This window comes from Chinchilla lanigera, unplaced genomic scaffold (genome assembly GCF_000276665.1).
Source record: "Chinchilla lanigera isolate Chin_1 unplaced genomic scaffold, ChiLan1.0 scaffold00059, whole genome shotgun sequence".
Taxonomy (NCBI): Eukaryota; Metazoa; Chordata; class Mammalia; order Rodentia; family Chinchillidae; genus Chinchilla; species Chinchilla lanigera.
Genome location: NW_004955460.1, coordinates 5,955,890 through 5,962,864, shown reverse-complemented (window position 1 = coordinate 5,962,864; position 6,975 = coordinate 5,955,890).

Here is a 6,975-nt window from a genome sequence, read left to right as displayed (position 1 = left end):
TGATACATCAAGGGTGGTGAGCAATGCTTTTGCCTTGGTGGTCCCCAGTCTTGGTCTAACATGCTCAGAAATCACAACTGGTTCTCTGCCCCTCCAAAGCCTGAGGTGGCTGTGAATGACTTACCCAAGGAACTTGTCTGGGAGCCATCCAGATCCACACAAGAAGGGGGATATTAGGTTTTATGGCTTCTGGAGACTTAAATAAGGGGTCCTTTATTAAACACATGGCCTCCCAAAGAGCTACTTCTTCAACCCATTAAAGGATATAGTTTAGCCAAGAAACAGCCACTTGGCATAGCATTCCAAGTACTCAATTCTAGAAAGAGATGTACCTGGCTATGGTATCCTGTTCATCTAGGATGTTCTATTTAGGAACTAAATCCCTAACATCATCTATACAGTGGAGGTGCTACAACTACTCTACAAAATTGTTTAAGGGAGGACATAGCACTCAGTTTGAGAGTGTTAAGCATCGAGTTTGTGCAATGTAAGAGTCAAATGCACATTTTATGCTGTCTCTGTTGGTGGTCATGATGATTGTTATGACTGAGGTTCCCATCCTATGAGGACACTGAAACAGGCATCCAGATGGCCTGGACTTGGCTTCATACAGCACTCGCTCCTGGTACTGTTCTATTTTTTTTTTTTTCCCAGTATCAGGAATCAAACTCATGACCTTGCGCTTGCCAGGCAGGCACTGTGCCACTGAGCTAAATCCCCAGCCCCCTGATACTGCTCTAGACTTTTAATTTACAAAGCACTTGCCCAAGCACGACTCCCCTGGATCCTCGAAACAGTCAAGCAAAGAAAACATGGACAGAGTGACCTTCATCTTCATCCAGTGCCAGCCTGAGCTATGGAGATGTTTGCCACATAGAAGTCAGGACAGTGAAAATTGGGTCTTGTCTGCCCCTGCATTCTTCTGATGGCTTAACTAATTCATTACAAAGACACGTTTAAAAGTTCACTAGACTTTCATCTTTGGAAGAGCAGGGCCCAATCTCTTGTTCAGACACCTCGTTCTACCAATGGCCCCGAAACCCAGACTCGTTCTAGGCCCCCAGCATCACGCAGCTCAGTGCTCAGTACCTGCTGGTGATCTGCGTACTCTGAATTTTCCAGGAAACAGCTCAGTCAAGGGCTGTTGCGATGTTGTTCTCGCAAAAGGCATTTAGAGAACAGATTGGTTTGTGCTTTTCTGAAATCACAAAAATCTGAGGACTTTCTTCTTCCCAGGCAATGGCACACATCAGAAGGACTTGGGAACTTTCCCCTTTTAGTTATGTGACTTTTGGCAATTTTTCTGAGCTTCAATTCTCTCACCTGTGAAATGGAAACAGTATTAACCTCCTTAGTCTTTGTAGGTTAGAAGAAATGTCTTGGTGTGTATTATAGATGGAATATCTGTGGCTCCACTCCAAGGTGAAAGGGTGAGGGGGTGGACAGGAGGAAAAATAGGTGTTTGTTGCCAAGATACCATGGGCTGGGGGTACATACCCTTATTTAGGGCCTATTTTTGACAACTATTTTCTATCTTACAAGTAAATCCAGGTTATGAAATAAAAATGAAACAAAATACAAAGAAAACACCACAGTAAACAGACACCTTCTCCAGGCTTAGCATAAAAGTGGTGTGTATATTTATGGGTGAACAAGCTGAGTGCTCTGTGAAGTGCCCACCTGTGACCCAAGGACACTACCACATCTCTGCAACGTAGATCATTCCCTAGGAAACCCCACAGAAATCTATGGCTCCACAGTACTCCTGTCTTCTCCATTTATAGCTGACCTGATTTTTTTTCTTTAAAAGAAAGATGAGCACACTCATGCAGGTCCTAGTACAAGATGGTCCCCATGGCTGGGCGCAGATGTTTCTCCAATCCTGAGGCCAAGTTCATGAGATTCCAGGATACTGTAATGGGCAGAACATTTTATTCTCAGCAGTTGTCCTAGAGTTCCTCTTAAGGAGATCTCCTTGCATTGAGTAATGCCGAATTGGAGACAAGAAGTGTGTGGGGATAATCACAGAGAGACAGCTGTTTTGGTGGGGGTGGAAAACAGCAAGAAAAGGAGGTGGAGTGCAGAATGCTGTAGACTGCATAGTGTGACCCTTCCTGCCTGCATTCCCCAATCTTAATAACTGAATATAATAACCATAAATTGCTTGTTATGCTGAGTTCCTTGTAGAAGACTGTGATAGGCTAATTTGAAGTGGTCAACAGGTGACACAGAGGAAAGGGGGACAAAGAACCTGGAAGCAACAGGACAGGGAATGTTAGATCTGCAAATATTTGCAGAATTTGGGAATAAACTGTCCCAGAATAAACTTTCCCAGACTTGGATGTTACAAGCTTAACTTCTTCCTTCAGAGGGCAGGAACTGACCTCATCTCTCACAGCTCTCCCCAGGCTCACTATGCACTAGAACCTGTCCAGCTGGAAATTCTTTGCCTCTCATTCCTGTAGCCTCCTGAATGTGACCTCTAAGAAGCTTTCTCCACTGCTAATCTAGGATAACACCCGCCTCTGCTCTCTCCTGATGCACCCCATATTTTTTAGAGCTATTTTTTTCATAGCTCTAATTACTTGGAGACATCTATGTTATATCAATTATTTATTCTTAGTCTTCCTCATTAATATATTTGCTTTCTGGGGACAGGCGTAGGGTACTTGCCCTTTGTGTTTACTGCCTTGTCTCAGCTCAAAAATCTCAGTATGTGCTGGTTGAAAAGTGACAGCTGAAAGGTACGGTACTGAATCCAGGATCCCTCCACACACAGCTCAGCGTCCCGTTACTCATTGGCTGCCTCCTGACGTTAAAGACTATGGTTAATTCATCTCTCTTCAACTTCCTTTCTGTTATTAGAGCTTTTGAGACCCTTCCCTTCTGTCCATTCTCATGCCTCTCTCTGAAATACACAGATCATGTCATTTTGATGATCCACAGCGTAGCCCTCACACTGCCCAGAATTTCTTTGCTTAGATCTGTGTGCACCTTTTTGAGGGCCTCTGCCCTCCTGGGGAAGAGTTTGGGGTTTGGAAACGATCTGGTCTGGACTTGGAGTCTGCCTCTTAACTGACTTACTATTCTGAGCGTCAGTTCACAAATCTGTCAAAATGAGAATTTGACCAACCTGGATGAATGAATGGGATCCTCACCAGTGTCCCTGCTCTATGCAGAAAGACATTGCTCAGAGGGCCAGTCAGTGTGGCCATGTGGGCTCCTGGTGATTCCTGTGCAGGAAAATGGAGCAAAGATGTCTGACTTCTTTGTACAATGTGTAAATGATGTACCTTGCCATTGGCCAGGCCATCCCCAAGGGGATTCCTGGGCTTGCTTGCTCAGCATCACCTCCCATCCGTCCATCCATATGCTGTTGTCTGCCTGACACTCCCACTCACTTTCCCACTCACCATGTACCTGGGTCTGCCTCCTTCATCTCTTACTCCAAGGAAAGTAAATTTCCAGCTTGGTTACAGAGAAAGAGAAATGGGGACATCCTAGTTTCTCTCAGATCCCCAGAATCAGACTGTGAGACAAGAGTGTAGGTGACAATGGATGGTGAGGAAGTGACCCCACCAGGCATAAGGAGGCAGTGGAGAAGCAGGTCCTACAGAGAAGGAGATAGGCCAGAAACAGACACGTCACTGAGGGAGATTATGGGGCAGAGCTGAGGCATAGACCCTCTTGGGCTCTAAGAAGCTAGAACATGCCTCCGAACAGCCCTGCTCCAGCACTGATAGGCTGGGAACTCTTCCCCAAGCTCACCCTCCCCAAACTGTACCAGTGTTTAAGGGGTGTTGCTGAGGAAACCCAGGGAGCAAAGCTGGGACAAGAGGTGCTGAGGTTGGGAGCAGTCCACAGACCATCCAGCACAGGATGATGGACTCAGGTAGGCCAAGGAGTGGAGAAGTGTTGTTACAGGTTGGGATCCAGGAAGTAGACTCTGGGATGGCCACTGGTAGGCAGAAATTACTTTCAGGTGCGTTCTTGCGGTGAGGAAGGAAATGGCAGCCGGCAGAAGCAAAAGTTTGCTGCAATACAGTCCCAAGGAATGCCTTAGCCCATCCCAGGGAGATTTGGATCAGAGATGTCCTTCAGAGTATTTGTGAGTCAGAATGAAGGGATGGAATCTTTATATCCCCTCATGTGGACTAGTTCTTGGCTCCAAGACAATTCTCAAGTAGGTTGAGATTTGAGGGCTGTTGGCCAGTAGGTCACAGAGCAGCGAGGGATGTAGGTCTTTCATTCCTGAAGGAAGATTGGTTCTATATCATGACGTCTATAGATATCAACTGTCCACATCCCATGCTTAGAAGAGAGGATAGAAGTAGGGAAAACTGTGAGGTCACAAGGCCTAAATTTTAGTCTATTAATCTGGGCTGGAGCCCATCAGTTGAAAATTTGCTCTTACTTAGGGTAAGAAAATTACCAAAGCACTACTTCCATACTGCCTCTAAAACATGACATATTTTCCCTCCTAGGGCTCTTACATTAATGGGGTCCACTATTCAGTGTGATGACAGTAGGTGTTTGTTTTTTGTTTTTTTTTTTTTTTCACCCATGGTCTTCAGTGGCTATAGTGACAATGTTAATAAAATGAGAGTTACGAAGAAATGGGAGGAGACCAGGCTCCCTAAATCCACTTTGGTGGCTTCTAATAAACATACTCTGGTGGCCATTGCAGGGCACAGGAGTGAAGGCCTGGAGTAGACAAATGGGCATAGGTGTTGGGAGGTTTTCCTGATGGTACTGGGGACTCAAGGGGGCGACGTGGGCTATGCAAAAGGACCTTAAAGAGACTAGTATGTTCATTCGGTTATAGTAAAATACAGGTAAGAGAAGCTCACTTTCCCTGGAAATTCTGCGCTGGCTCTCCCAAATCAAGAGCACAGTGATAGATATTAGAGGTCATTTTTAAGCATTTTGTTGTCAACTAATGAAAAACTATTTCTGTTCATGCGAATAATTGCAACGAGGATCCAAGTATCTCTGGAACTTGAACCTTGAAAGATACCCAGGTGCCTAGGAGTCAGTTTCTTAGCAATGCACACCTGCCTTCTCCTCCACCTTCCAGGAGCACATTTAGAGTTTTATGTCACATTAATGTATTTTTTGGATATTTTTTCTCAAGCTCTTGTGCTGCAAAGTTTGCCATGATTCCTGAGCCTGAAAAAGCAGCAGGAAAATCCACTAAGGTAAGGTATCACCCACATGGAGTACTATTTGTGAAGCTGAAACTCTCTCTCACCATTTGTGATTCATTCAATGACACTTTGACTGAAATGCCACATCACAGATGAGTGCAGATACAATGGGAACAGGTTCTGCTGAACAATTTTGCATTTGGAGAGGTGGAAGTAGTGATGTTCTAGGAAGAGAATGTAAGTGTGTGCTAGTCTTCACAGCTCAAGGAGGGCTTTGTAAAACAATGAGAATTTTTGGCTTTGGATAAGGCTTTGGGATGCCATAATCAAATTTCTTAATCTTAGAGGTAAAGATTATTTTAGCACACTTGGAGGAAAGAGGGGGAACAGTGGAGAGTTTTGTTTTGTTGGTTGTTTGAGTGTACAGCCAAGCACTGTAGGGTGTTTGGTAACAATTTACATCTTGGGTATCATGTCCTTTGAGATGTTAAAATGATCAAAATTATTTTAGTTTATCAGGTACTTGGGACCATTCTGGAATTGTAAGTCTGGTGGATCTGGTAGTTCAGGTAAAGGGTCAACCTGATTGGCTTTGGGATATGCCCAGGTGATTGGTGGAGCTTATTTCTGGGTATGTCTGAATGGGTCATGGAGGTGTGGCCTCAGGTAATATGTCTGGTCCCTGGCTTCTTCCTTTCTGATACTGTTCCCCTGGTCTGCTTCCAGCCTATCATGAACTAAGCAGCTTTGCTCCACCACACCCTTCTGCTATGATGTGTCTGCCTTGGAGCTGGCTGATCAAGGACCAAATTCCCTGAACTGTGAGCCAGATTAAACCTCTCCTTCTTTAAGCTGGGGGTGTCAGGTATCGTGTCCCAGCAATCAGAAAGCTGACTAATACACAGTAAGCCAGGAAGAAGTGTCTAGAGTATGACATGAAAAGGAGCTGATGCAAATATCCCCGGCTCATTTTCTAGGCACTTGCTCCACGGTTTCTGACAAAGGGCCTTCTAGGGAACCAAGCACACTGAAGTCCTTAAGAAGCCCCTTGTACTTACCATGAACAGCCTGAGCGATTTGGGAAAAGAAGGGGTAGGAGCAAAAGTGACAGCCACATGAGACATTTCCTTTCCAGCTTCATGATCTCTTTCTCTCTGGATTGTTTTTTAAGCACCCTGTCACCTATGGTGATGGTTGATTTTATTGTGTCAGTTGATTGGATTGTGGAGTGACCTGATAGAGTAATACCATGATGCATGAATACCTCCATTCACAAACAATTCGGTCCTCAAACAAAAGCTTTTGAGAAAATTTTGTTTCTGTTCACAAACTCCACATCAAGTGACAAACACAAAAATGGCCATCTTCCTCACACAAACACAAATGCAGCCATCTTCCCCCAAACTGGAAAATCAATTAAGTTTGTGAACAGAGGTACCACTGTGTTTGACAAAGTATCATTTCTGATGTATCTGTGTTTGGGTTTCCAGAGGAAATGGGCACTCAAATTGGTGGTGTGTACTTTGCACAGTTGAGCATCATCTGATGTGTTGAAAGTCTGACCGGAACAGAAGGTAGAGGAAGGGAGATTTCATCCCGTCTCACAAAGTGAGCTCAAGCATCAGTCTTCTCCAATTCTGTGACCAAAACTTATGCCGTCCACCCTTCAGGCTCCAGCTGAATTCTGCCACTGCCTTTCTTGAGTCTCCAGCATGCAGGTGACAGATCATGGAACTTTTCAGTCTCCATAATTGTGTGATACAATGCCTCTAAATTATCCTATCTTATCTAAAATTTATCTATCATTTATCTATAACATGTATGTGTC